Below are 14,873 nucleotides of genomic sequence, written 5' to 3' on the forward strand. Positions count from 1 at the left end.
TTTATCGCATTACTACAGGCCTGCACCTTGCATCGCAGAGCAGTCTGCAGGCCTCCACTTTCATGACATTGGTGTGCAGTTTATTTGTTCATGGTGTATGCTCTGAATGGTGGCAATAGTGGCGCCGCCCCTAGCGGTCACCTGCGCCGGCGCTCCATTACATTTCACTGCATATATGTATGAAAGTATGTACATGTATGTGACAAATAAAAATCTTGAATCTTGAATCTTGAATGGACCAGACGTGTGAAAATCTCCCAGACTTCCAGTAAGAGGAACCAAATATTGTAATTCTAAGATTTCAGAACACCATTCTGTAATGGTTTTTTTTCCATATATTTTTCATTGAGTCACACTCTGTTCACAGAGATAGATTTTGTATATGTTTATATAAAACTACAATTACATTAATCTGGCAGAGTCAATAGAATACTGAATAGACAGGTGAGGACAAAAACAACAAAAACAGCATCCATCATCAATCCTTCCGCATTAGGTAAGGTCTGTTCCACATGCAGTTTAACAGAAACAACGCTGTATCTATCATCGCACTCCTTTAAAGCAGCATTTTTAAATGATGTATCTGCAGTAGCGTTCAATCTCAAACTGAAATAACTCTAATTCTCTTCAATCAACATCTTGTTCTCGTGCTCCCCGCTGAGCTGATAAGAAGTAAATGTGTCACATTATTTATGAGCGTATGCAGCAGTGCCGTAGGATGCTCTAGCAGAATGAGGGTCCATGGGCAGGCCCTAATTAACAACGGTGCAAATAAACAAACAAGTGTTCCATCAGGATAAGTGCCTGGAAATTATCCATCCATTCTCACCTTTCATTTTGTTGAACAAAGCAACAGCATATTAATTTTCATTTGCCTTTGTTGCTCCGGTTTTGTGTTAATTAAAGGGGACCTATTGTGAAAATTTCACTTTTTCAGTGCTTGTGCACATACATTTGGGTCTCTGATGGGCCTATTAACATACACAATTTGAAATAACAACTGACAACTGACAACTCAATCAGTTTTTTGTGAGCTGTCTATTTCAAAAAACGTGGTGAAACACAGCGTTCAGGTTTGCAGCCCTGATCGATGTCATTCAGGGCTTCGGTAGCATTAGCAACGCCCTCCATCTGAATAACTCCACCCACTGCTGGAGAAATAACACTGAGAATGACAACGCCGCTGGGAAGACCAGCACAAATCTTTTAAAAGAAAAATGAATTAATACCCGCTGTCCATGAAGAAACTATAGATGATGGAAATGTAAGCATTTAAAAAAAAAATTCTACTCTGTGTTTGAAAAGTATGCAGTAGATAGACTGTAGGCTGCGAGGTGCGATCCACTGTGCTTTTCTCCAAACAAATCCACTAAAAAGAGTTGTTTTTATTGTAGATGTATTTATTTTTTATCTTCTGACATCAGAATCAGAATCAGAAATACTTTAATAATCCCAGGGGGAAATTACTTAATTTACATTAAATTTACATTAATTTAATTTACATTTAATTTAATTTACATTTACATTAAACAAATAATCCCTGGGGTGTCCTGGTGCGTCCCAGTGTAGTGTCCCCCTCCAACTTTCAGAACGGCAATGAAAGTCAGAGTGAACTTTTAAATTAGGCCTTGCAGATCAAATATGAGTGAAGATTCAGCAACTGGATGTTATTTTCCCCTAAATTTGTTCAGAAACTGATTTAGGTGGACTGTTAAGGTGAAATCAGTGAAAGTTTATGGAGTAAAACATCTGAACCCAGAAGTGCAGCTCAAACCCCATTGGCTCACAGAACCCGGAGCTTGTGCTCAAACCCATTTGACTCACAGAACTCAGGGCCTCGGAAGGGTGGCTCCTCCCACTTAAACAGAGCGTCAGCAACACAATGGATTTAGAGGCATGTTAGAATAGCTCGAATGCATAATCTGAGTGGTATTTTCAGAAAATTTGTTCGAAATGCTGTCTCACAATTATGAAGGAGCATTACAACAAAATTTCCTTAACGTTCAAAATAGCTCACACACAAGTGCTGCTCACTAGATGTAAATATATTTTCTTTATTTTTTTATTAATCTCCTTGACTTAAACTGTTCTGTCAACTTCTGCTCTTGAACAACACCTGAATTTGACATGCAATGAAATGCAACATTTATGCTTTTAGATCCCTAGAATTCTGCAACTGCAATATGTCCAGATATGGCTCGCTTAAATAAAATGAAATGAATGGCATTAATCTTTGGCTTGACAGCATCTTGGCATCGGTGGATGTTCAAACTTGTAAAGTAATGGTTCCATTTAAACTGACCATGCACAAGGACAGGATAGAGTACAGGATGTGATCGATATGACCTTTTGGAGAGGTCAGGTTTAATAGTATCAAATAGGTTCAATGGGTCAGTTTAATATTGTTAAACTTTGTCTTTGGTCATCCCCTATGTGAGTGGAATAAAGAGCAGAGAAAGTTTACGCTGTCCTCCCTAATCGGAGATCATGCTAATACAACACTAATAGTAGTTCTGTTTTTGGCTTCAGAACTGATACTGTTGAAAGTCAAGCTCAAAAATGGCCTCCATAAGTCCATGATCAGTCCACCATTTTATTGTCAAATACATACGTTTTTTCTTAGGTTTCTGCTTTGTTGAATAAGTTGCATCGAAAAGTAAGGGTGCTCTGATTGATCGGCCACCGATCGTGATTGGCTGATATTGATTAGCGTGATCGGTAGGCTTGGACAGATTTCAATCGTCAATCAGTGATCGACTCCATCCATTGCGATATACATTGATGACAGACGATTTATTTTTTTATTTTTTTTGATCTGCCAGAAAGAATTCAAGTATTCAAATGGTGTAAGTGCAGCTTAACACATTCTGAAACTGGAGTGGAGAGGGAGAGAGGGTAGGAGAGAGGGGGCCGAGGCCGAGAAAAGGCACATGGACCCCCAGCTCTGGTTCTAGCCATTCCAGCGCATTTAGCAGCATGGTGGAGTGCAGATCACGGGCGCCCGTGATGAGCGGGTGCACATCGGGGTGCCCGTGATCTGCCCTCCGCTGTGTGCACATCGCGGGTGAGCCGAGGATACGTTCCTAATGAATATGCCTGATAAAAAGGGCACCATGGGGCATCAAGGGACAAAGGGGCAGGTGCTCGGGAACCCTCCACAATACGTACAATAAGTTCTATTCTGTGCGCGATTGCTGCCCCTTAGCAATCTGCGACTGGAATTTTACAAGATTGCCCAAGCCTGTTGATCGGTATAAAGGGGATCAGAAGAGGCGATCAGATGGTACAAAACACGCAAGACAATTTCTCTTCCCCGTTAAGTACGCCAGTGTTTTCCATACATTAGTAGTCGAGCTGTGTGCAGTGCACACCCCCTTCTTGCCCCACATACTCTTCAGTGGACCCGTCTGGGAATAGCCCATTCCTCTCTGACCCGAGTTCATGCATGTTCTGTCTGAGCTTACTTTTCAAATCGTAATCTTTGATTGACTGGTGATAAAATCATAATTGCCACAAGGAATTAACAATCAAACTTTGCTCATTATAAACACATTTAATGACCGAAATGTGTTTAGAATTACGCACAGGATCTTAATGAATGAACTTCAGTGTCACGGGTACATGTTGCAATATTCTAACATTGAATGTGTTAATACATATAGCGTTCTGATTATCACACTTATAATAATATATAATAAGAACATAAAATTTTTTTTTTCTGCTTAGTCATGCGCCGTACACGTCACGGATCGCTCCCTCGATCCACGGGACAGTGGAGAGGATCCACCGCACTCTGTAGACAGTGGTGCAGACAGATGTACTTATTTTAGTTTGATTCCTACTTGTATGAAACGATTATTTGAAACAAAACTGAGTTAAGGGTCTATCCCGATCACTGTGTAATGGAATGACCTTAACAAAAAAACTGTGTGTCCCGTGCCAGGTCACCAACGTCTCCTCGTTCCTTTCCGTTGCAATGGGGCTTAATTTAGTAAAAACTGGATGTTTTTGTGGAAATACTTTATTTGTAAGTAATGAATCCTGCGTTTCTGCGATAGGGAGACTTCTACAACCAGGCTTTAGTATGACGCATTGGTGCACCAATGAGTACGTACTTCTGCTTACGTGGAGGACGTCAGTTGAGTAGGCGGTCCTTCAATGTAGCCCAGGACACATTTGCATTTACACTGCTAAAATAATTTAGCCATATGTAGCCCAGACCACCTCCGGATGTGGTCTGAGTGATCAGATCTCAAACCGCACTGAGGACGCTTTGGGTGCGTTTACACCTGGCATTAGAGCTGTCCACTTGTGATCTTTACCAAAGACACATGTTAATGCCAGGTGTAAACGGGGTCTAAATCCAAAGCTTTGCCCCTCATGCTTAAGAGAAAGAGTGGAATATGTTGCGCATGTTGCCTGACAATAAATAACAGTTGTCAATTCAGTAATGCTACACAATAAATAGAAGGCTTCAAATAGACCCTGTGATCGGTGATCGATATCGGCTGATACTACTTCCAGCGACCGCCGATCGCCCCCAAAAACTCTGATCGCAGCACCCTTATCGAAAAGCACACATTGTTTTGGTGATTTGTAGAAGACATGATCATTCACAAATTAAATTGACTTTTTAATTTCCAATATCGGCAAGACAAATGGGCTCTTTCTAATTTTACGTTAGCCTGTACATAATTTACAGATACTGTGTGTCTTTAATTAAATAGCATTTTGATACACTTACCCTCAGATTAGATTCACTAATTTATCACAATTCTTGTTCACTGGTGCTATTTAGGTCATTATTAAAATGAATTTGATAGCTTTCAAGAACAAGTAAATGGCCAGTGCAAAATATTTTGCTTTCTTTCACTGCACTTTGATGTGGGTAAAGAGGGCCCCAACCTAAGAAGGGAACCTAAGAAGCTGTTTTGAAATATGAGGGTTTGCCAAACCATCGGCTTTTGCAGTTCCAAGAATATATGTTATAGATATCTTATAGGTTCTAGACATTTTCCTGGGTTCACATTATAAACTGAGACCGTTCTCCCTGTTCTGCACACTGCAGTTTTGCCGAATGTGATGCTCGATAATGAACAGACTTTGTCAAGGCTGGAGGAACGTATAGAGGATCTGTTTGCTCACTTCAAATGGGAAGTTTTGTCACGAAAACACACGCGAGAAGTGACACCTGAAATGAGGCAATACCAGGCATGAGACAGGATGATTTATTTTTTTTATTATATTCTTGATCACTGCAAAAAAAAAAAAGCAAAAATAAAAGCAAAATTAAAACAAGAAATATATTAGAGACCTAGACCTAGAGAAGAAAATTAAAATAGGTATGATGTGTGTTTCTGGCTGCTGCTCTGTGCACTCCCGTCTCTCCTTCTCTACTCCCCCTCAAACCGTGCCTGCTCTCACTGGCTGTAGCAGGTTGCGTCACTCCCGAGTCGAGCCCGACACGACCAGATATTAAACCTGCTTGACGTCTCGCCGTCTTCAAGATATCGGCGAGCGCTCTCCAAAAAGCTGTCGGCAACTGGAAATCCAGCCGGAATGAAGTAGTCTGAACTAGGCATTAGTCACATGCTTTCACAATGCTGTTGTGCAGTTGACTACTGCCTCTTTTGTAACTCTTCTATTACAATATCCTTTCCAGACGCCTGACCATCCTGGGAGGGAGATCCAAACCAAGTCCAAATTATTCTCTTCAATCCGTTCCCTTTTTTGTCGTTAAATGTTTTTGTTTTTTTCTTCTGTGACTGAGAGTTTACTGTCAGCGGCTTCCTTCTGACTCTCTTTTATTTAATTCTGGCCTGTTAACCCACCAAAAAGTGCAACTGTGATTAAGGGCTATATAAATGAACCTGCCTTGGCATTAGGCTGCAGTAATACATCAATGTCAACCAGGACTGAGATCTGCTGGAGAATTTGATTTTCTTTCTATCCATAGAAATAGTTTTAGCTCTAGATAAAATAAAAACGAAACTATTACATTTACCAGCTTTGCTTCAATTGTACATTCAATGTAGATAGTTTAAAGCAAAAATATATTATAACTTGACTTGAGTAATGAACACTTCTAAATAATTATACAATAGGAGGATTCTTTGGTCAAAGTAAAAGTTTTTATACCACATCATATACATCGTTAGCTATAGAATAATCTGTTGACCATTCTAGTGCAGTCAAAAACAACTGGCACAGCGGCAAGCCGCCTGTCTTTTCTTTGTTCTTTTGAAACCACGTTTTCCGAACAGTGATGCCGCCATGTCGCAGAGACCCTCAGGTACGCATCATACCTTGAAAGTTTTTCCTTTACCTTTCCTTAAACCTGGGTGGAGAACCACTGTTTAAAGATCCCTCCTTCTGTCTCAAAGAACTGTTTTGGACCGAGTCAATATTTCTGCATTGAACGAAGGCACATGATCCACCAAGGCCGCCGACACGCCACCCAACCACTACGCACCCAACCACTACGCTTATATCGTGTGGGAATATTTTAATTTAAAAGAACCGCTTCCCTGAGAGCTGAGGACCTTTATCGCCCACCGTGCGGCCATAAACTAAATGTACTTTTTGCAGTTTGTAGCAAAAATCAAGTGGCGCCCAACTGAACTAAAATATAAATATTAATCATAGGTACGTTTAATAGCCTCTCATGTCAACATCTGTGACCCTTTGGTTCCTGTCTATGTTTCCTGTTGTGTGCAAGCGTATGCCAAGTTTTTCAACGATGTGGTAAAATAAGCTAATTATAATATAAAAGACTAATAATAATTGTTTACTACACACAGGTGTTCAATAGACTTCAATAGACTTCAATAGCCGTGTTTTATAAATGTATCTTAATTAGAAGAATCTTTACTGATCACACGACACACCACACTACAACACATTCATACACACACACATGCATTTGGATGGTGGCTGGTGAAATGTGGCCTCTGCATTTGACCCATCCTGGCTTGTCCTTCCTCCTGGGGGGGGGGCAGCCAGGAGCAGTGGGCAGCATTCAATGATGCGCCCGGGGACCTGGTTCCAAATGTCCATCGCTGGTCAGACGATGTGTGCATGTTTTTGGTGGGGGTCCTTACTGATGTACAAGGAGGAAACCCCATGTGTGAACATGCAAACTCCACACAGAAAGGCCCCTTATCGGGAGATTACCCGCCAGAGCACAGTGCCAACAGTGCCCCAGGTGGGAATAGAATAATAATAGTATAATAATAGCTACTATCATAGTATTATTATCATAGTATTTGTATCTGTACTATCATACAGGCAGTCAGTTAGTGTAACGGGTGTGGTTAGGACCCAATTGCAGCACAAAGACAGGCAGGGATATTTGGTAATGTCTTTTATTTGTAGAGCAGACGGAAGACAGGCAGGGGGCAGGCAGGATACGTCGTCGGGGACAGGCAGGTTCGATAACGGGGAGTGCAGACAGAAGGGGAGGCAGGATATGTGGTCGGGGCGAGGCAGAGTCGGTAGCGGGGAGTCGATCCGGAGAACGCTGGAGAGTCTGGTGCAAGCATCGAAGACAATCTGGCAATGGGTGACTGGTGAGAGAGGCTTCTATAGTAGTTAGATTGCAGATCGGGTAGAGCTGTGTGTGCAGGTGAATGGAGTTGGACTAATGGGACAGGTAAGGAGAGGGAGGGGAAGGTAGAAGAAGGCGGAGATCATGACAGTTAGGTGTTAAGTATTTTGCTGCTTAACTGAAATTTGATATACCGTAATTTCCGGACTATAAACCGCTACTTTTTCCCACGCTTTGAACCTCGCGGCTTATCCAATGACGCGGCTAATATATGGATTTTTCCCGCTTTCACAAGCTTCATGCCGCCAAAAAATTGAGCAAAAAACATGTGTGACGGTGCTCAGTTTTTTGGCGGCATGAAGCTTTCATTAGACCAATGAAATTGCCAAACGGGTTAAGGTGAAACAATGTAACTGTTTGGATTAAATCGAGTGCGCTCAAACTTCCCACCATTTACGGTCGTCATTTCGTCACCCTCATCATGGCAAAGACACAAAGAAATGCATATGATGCAGCTTTCAAGTTGAAGGCGATCGAGGAAAAAGTTTCAAACTTCCGCAAATTAACTGATGCAGAGATAGTGGAGCACTCCATCGGCCCGCACGACATCATATATATGGATGAGGTTCCTCTGACGTTTGACCTGCCTCTCACTCGGACTGTCAACAGGAAAGGCAAATCATCCGTCACGCTGAAAACAACTGGGCATGAAAAAACGCACTTCACCTGTGTTCTGAGCTGCACGGCATCGGGAGAAAAGCTTCCACCGATGGTGATTTTTAAACGCACAACGATGCCAAAAGAAAAATTCCCGAGATAAATTGTTGTGAAAGTCAACAAGAAAGGACGGATGACGGAAAGCCTAATGCATGAATGGCATACGGAGTGTTACGGCAAGCGACCGGGAGGATTCTTTCACAGGAACAAGGCATTGCTCGTTTTGGACAGCATGAGGGCCCACATAACAGATTCTGTGAAAGAAGCCATCAAGAGGAAAAACTCAATTCCAGCTGTGATTCCTGGGGGCACAACAAAGTATTTGCAGCCACTCGACATCAGTGTAAATCGTGCATTTAAGGTGGCGCTCCATGTTCAGTGGGAGGCTTGGATGACAAGTGGGGAGAAATCCTTCACTAAAACGGGCCACATGCGAAGAGCAACTTATGGTCAAGTCTGCCAGTGGGTCCTGACAGCCTGGAGCTTTGTCAAAAAATCCACTATTATCAACGGGTTTCGAAAGGCTGGACTGCTGCATGTTGAAGAAGGGAAGCATGAGCTCAGCGGGGAATTTGCCTCCGGATGAAAGTGACGAGAGCGACAATGAAAACAATGCAACATCGGATGAAGCAATTCTGAGGCTATTCAACAAGGAGATGACGTCAGTGGTTTAGGTGCGCAGGAGGAGGAAGATAGTGACCAATGTTTCGTTAAAGCCTGTGTAAAGTTGATTTGTGTCAATGTACCATTAGGCACCTGGGCTTATAGACATGTGCGGCTTATTTATGTTCAAAATGAATATTTTTAATAAAATTCAGTGGGTGCGGCTTATATTCAGGTACGCTTAATAGTCCGGAAATTACGGTAATGATGCAAATCTAAGTAAGTCATACTGTGCACTGGATCAGTCTGCAGTTGATGGTGACCAACAATCACAAATATTTCTGGTGATGCATCCTTCATCATATAGTATTGTAACGGACAGCAATTGATTTACATTCAAAAGCACATTAATATTATCTGATATTAGTAATAGGATTTTAAGTTATTTTCAAAATTCCTTGTAGACCTTTCACTGTTAAAATACGTTTTGTGAAAATAGTTTCCTCACCATTAATGGCAACTGCTTTAACATCTCCCCAAATAACCTTTATGGTAGACCGTAAAAGATCGTTCTTGTGCTATGAACCAATCATGCAAATGACTTTCAACAGAGGTGGGAGTAGAACTGTTCTCGACGAGGCTATTTCATAGAAGTTAAATGTTGTGGAAATGTATTTTTCTTAGAATTCATATTTCTACGTAGAGGGACTGGCTTTCATTGTAAGTGCTATGTTAGAGTCTATCTCAAGCCCCTGTGCTTAATATGTATAGTTTTTTTTTTTTTGTTATTCATATGTGAAACGCAGTCTTTTGTTTAAATTCATTAAAACAAATTCTGTGAAATTCTTTAATCTAGCACTCATGTTAAGTGATTCTCAACCACTTCAAGCCCTGTCATGTCACCTCATGTCATGTCTTGATGGGTCATATCATGTCATTTTCCATTAAACTTCTGGTCCTTCGGTCTAGTGCAGTCCAATCTTGATGTGTTTAGTAATATCTAGTGACATTTTTATTGTAACCGAGAAGTGACAGGTAAACGGTTAAGGTAATCCTCTAAGACTTACTCTTCATTCTATGCATAGAAGTGCTACTGCACTCCACATTACTATATCAAACCAATTGTTCAACCAAATGACATTATAATGACTGTCAGCTGTTAGACATGGGCTTTGTTTAGCCCAAAACGCTGCTTTTGCTTATGCACATTGACATCAAAGTATCATTTTTACATTCGGCTTTTGCCTTATACTTGAATATATATGTTTTGACAATTCAACCATCTTAATGAATCTGTGTGGATATTGTGTGTTTTGTTCCTTGCCCTTTCTGAAGGACTAATTTCGACTTGCAAAATGCCAAACCAAGCCATTTGGATCAGAGCGTTTAAACTGCATCATGTGCTATTGCAGGGAGTTTGGCTAAAGGAGTCACATTAACTCCTTCAAGGCTAAATAGGACACATTCCCATGGGCACCCATGATTGCTGTTAAACCATACTGTCAAATCTACAGAGGAAGAAAAACAGAATGAGTGAACAGGACAGAGAATGAGGTAAATTAAAGACACAGGGACAGGATGAATGTGCGAGTGAAGAAAGTGTGAGAGAGAACGCTGGTCTTATACATCCTTAATCATCTTCCTCAGCCAACATCAAATATAGCAGGCGTCTTGAAACAGAATTCATCCATATTTTTTAAAATGCAGCCCAACAAAGAGTTCTATACACATAGAAGTCTTAAAAAAGCAAAGGTATTCTAATAGGATATAGGAGAGAAAAGTGAGTGGGCCTGCCTAGCAATTAAATAATGCAGCGGTTCCACAACTGTTGGTAATTTGCAGAGCAAATCAGGTCCGTGCCAAGACATAAACTAATGATTGATAAAGGTACAGGGTGACCACATTTTGAAAACCCAAACCGGGACCCTACCCCACATTCGACACTCTGTTGGCTGTGTGTGTGTGTAAGATCGATAGATAAAAAGATAGATACTAGATAAATACATCTACAATCAAAAAAACACTGTTCGCTCACTTGTTTTCTATTTGAGGTTGCTATGATTGGGCTTTGTCTAAAAAAAAAAGCACAGGATAAGCACAGCACCCCTGCCCGCCTTCTAGAGGGCCAGAGGCAAATGCCCCACAGCCCGGCGTAGGTCTGCGGCCCAATGATTGGGAACCCTTGGCATATAGGAAGAGGCGTCCCCACACACACACACGCACAACGCTGAAAGCACACAATTCACAGTGAACGAGTGGGCGTGTTGATAACACCCACTTCTTCGGTGGGATCATCGTGAAAGCTCTTTTCTGCTTGCCTGTATACAGTATATAATATATGCAAGTGCTAAAAACAAGTATTATATATATACATATATATATATATATATATATATATATATATATATATATATATATATTTTTTTTGTAATTTTCCAGCCCCAGGGCTGTCGCGGGATTTGCACCAGCCCTGTTCCAGCGCCCCAGAGGAGAATATCCGTGGGTCTGCTGCGTCCACCCCCAGGACCCACGCGGGATTCGACGGGACCCAGCTGGGGTTCCGCCGCACTCAGCGTTGCTGCGGGATGCCTCTTTTCTTTTCTTTTTCCAAAGGAAATCCCGACCGACCAGGGCACTTCCTTTATGTCACATACCACCCCAAGACCAACGGCCTGGTGGAGTGGTTCAATAAGACGCAGAAGAACATGGTTTGTAAGCTTGTACACGACGATAGCTGTAATTGGGATAAATGGTTGCACCCTCTGGTCTTTGCTGTGCTGGAGGTGCCTCAGGCCTCCACAGGCTTTTCTCCTTTTGAACGCCCCTTTGGCAGGAGACCCCGGGGGGTGCTGGACCTAATTAAGGAAAACTGGGATGAAGGGCCTGGCAGTAAGAACAAAGTTCAGTATCTTGTGGACCTGCGAGCAAAACTTTACTCTCTGGGGCGCCTGTCAAGGGAGAATATGCTGCAGGTTGAGGAACGTCAGCAGCGGTTATACAACAGAGCGGCTCGGCTTAGGCAATTTGCACCGGGAGACAAGGTTGGAAAGGTCGATTATCAGGTTGTGCTATCGGACAGGGGCGGGGCGACTCAGATTTATCACCTTAACCTCCTAAAAGAGTGGAAAGAGCGGGTGTCTCTGGCCACCGCGGTGACTGAGGGGGATGAGTTGGCCGGAGGTTCCAAAAATGACCAATCTCACCCCTGTCTGGCCAGAGTGCGGACGTAGGCACGTTACAACGACAGTTTTCCACCCTGCAAGGCCCCCCGTCCCTCATACTTCACCACGTGGAGACGATCCCGGGGGTGAAAGTACGCTCCTGGTCGTGCCACCTGCCCGAACATAAACGCTAAATTGTGCAGGCAGAAGTGAAGGCCATGCTGGACATGGGGGTGATAGAGGAGTCTACAAGTGACTGGTGCAATCCCATCAGGCTGGCAGGTAAGCCCGGCTTGGTCCACATCTGTGTAGACTACCGAAAGGTGAATGCAAAATTTGATGAGTATCCGATGCCCCAGATCGACATACTCCTTGACCGATTAGACACGGCTCGTTTGCGAACAGTCCGAAAAAGCTGAAGCAGTTCTTAGGGCTGGCCGGTCACTATAGGAGGTTTGGAGCCGACTGCCTTGTGGCCAGACAGCTCCCCGGCCTAAGTCGGGTGGTGGCGGTATGTGGCAGATGAGGGGGCGGGGTTAAGCCCTGGTCTGCAGGTTATGGTGCTGGCTTCTTCCCGCCGTGACGCAACTGCACTGGGTCAACCTAATCAGCCTCATTAGTGCTGATTGGTCGGACCTGGCTGGGAGAGTTTTCTAATGTGTTGTTCTCTCTTACACTGGGGATTGTGTGGTACAGGTTGCCGCAATGCCTGCGGACCAGACCACGACAAAGGAAAAACAGAGACACTGATTATTCATTTTATTATATGTTCCAGTTTTGGCCAGCAAGCTTTTTTGTTGAGGATTATTAATAAAACTCTCACCATGTCGGCGTCCCTCTGCCAGGAAGACTCCATCTCCCTACCTAAACCCGAGACTCTCGCAATTCCCTGTAAGATTTAACATCACAGAAATTGTTCGTTTTCACTCTCTCACCCAATCCAAACTATTTTTGCAATGAACAATTTGTTTAATTACCCCCAGCGGTGGAACCAATTAAGAATTTAAACTGAATTAAGTCTTGAATGTGAATTTCTGCATTGAAGTCTAAGGACAATGTGGTCCAGACAGGGGCACCCTGTGGTTTCACAGGCATTCTCTTGTAAAGAGGGAAAGATTGCTTATATGTCTAATAATTACTCTCTGTGGCATTTGGCCTAAATATAGAAAATGCTTTTGAATGAAAACTATCTTCAAACACTCCACGGTTCAGAAATGATGGCAAACAGCTTTGTTTTTGGCCTGCTTTGTTTTTTCGTCGCTAACAGGAAGTATAAACAACAAATGACCATAAGTTTATCTATTCTATTATAAAAGAAAATAATACGAAAAGGTTTTAAGTATTCAAATGCTAAACCTAACAGGAAAAAAATAATGATCATTATGTGTGATTAAAACTCATTACAAAAATAATCAAATACCTCAAACACTAATTAAAGATAATTAAAGCCACATCTCGTAGAGGTGTTCTTTAATTATCTGTGTGCTGGCTGTGCATTAATGACTGTGTACAGGTGGTCTGTGTATGATTGTTGTATAGATGATTGAAGGTGTTGATCACCAACTGTGACTAGATGTTTAACACAACATCAAAGTAGCGGAACGATCAAAATAGCTTCACAGTTTCAAACCAGCCGTGGTACACAACTCCTTTATATAGACGAGGAAATGGCGGCCGATGGGGGTCACGTGACCGCCGCAAGGGGTGTAGAAAGTTTCGATCATCGCTCCGCAGAATTCCCTCAAAGTTCAATAACATTTTTATACTTTATGCTACTTTTCTTAAGTTTTCTGTGTTTTTTTTTTCTTTTTTTTTGTTGTATGTGGTGGCTCAACTGACAAGCATCAGGTTCTGGGGGATGCTCAAGTTGCTGTATTTCGTGGCAAGATGGTTGCCATACAAGCCAATATTTCAAAGTATGGATTATATGGAGAAAGGCGAGAAACGTTTGGCCGAGGTGGACGGCTGGCTCTCTACATCTGTGAACAGGCTTGCTACACATAATGCCCGGTTGGAGGACAAGATGGCTGAGATGGAGGACAGTCGCGCAGAGACAACACAAGTGTGTACGGTGTCCCTGGAGACACAGAGACGTTGCGTGCTGCTTCCATGCCGGGTGGCATTCCACGGTGGTTTCCAACACTCAGTTGAGATTATGCGCACAAGTTCCCAAGGAAGACGCAAATGGCAAGCCCATTCCTCGCCCCTCATCTTGAAGCTGCTGTGTTTCACCAACGGAGACAAAATCCTCATAGCTGCACCGAGCCCTGCTGTGGAATTGGAAGGAAAGACCACCCACTTCACCCCCGACTATAGCCCACATACCATCAAGTGCACGCTGGCCTTCTCTAACGCGGTGGATACTCTGCAAAAACTAGACTTTTGTGTTTTTCTGCTCTATCTTTCTGCAAAACTAAAGGCGACAAGCGGAGGAGTGAGCCATCTTTTCAACACCCCACAAGAGGCGAAGCATTTAGGGCTTCCCTTTAGAGAATAGAGCCTCCATTCATTCAGGTAACTTGGCTAGCTCGCTTGCTTGACCTTAAATGTTTTGCATTAGCGTGTAATTCCGACACACCGCTTGATGCAGACTATAACACGTAGCCTGCAAGAACATACTGACCACTGAATCACCATTTGTGATCGTCTTTTTTTAAATTTTTATCTTAATGTTTTATTCTTGTAAAAAAATGTTTTTTTCAATTACAAAAGCTGGCTTTAAAGGATATGCTTTAGCATCCCGATCCTGCATTATCCATGTTTTTGACCATACGTATACAAGACGTTATTGAGTATTTTCCATTCTGTTTTAAATAAGAAGAGCTAACTCCAATCTTTTGTATTTA

The sequence above is a fragment of the Zeus faber genome (genome assembly GCF_960531495.2).
Source record: "Zeus faber genome assembly, chromosome: 1".
Lineage (NCBI taxonomy): Eukaryota > Metazoa > Chordata > Actinopteri > Zeiformes > Zeidae > Zeus > Zeus faber.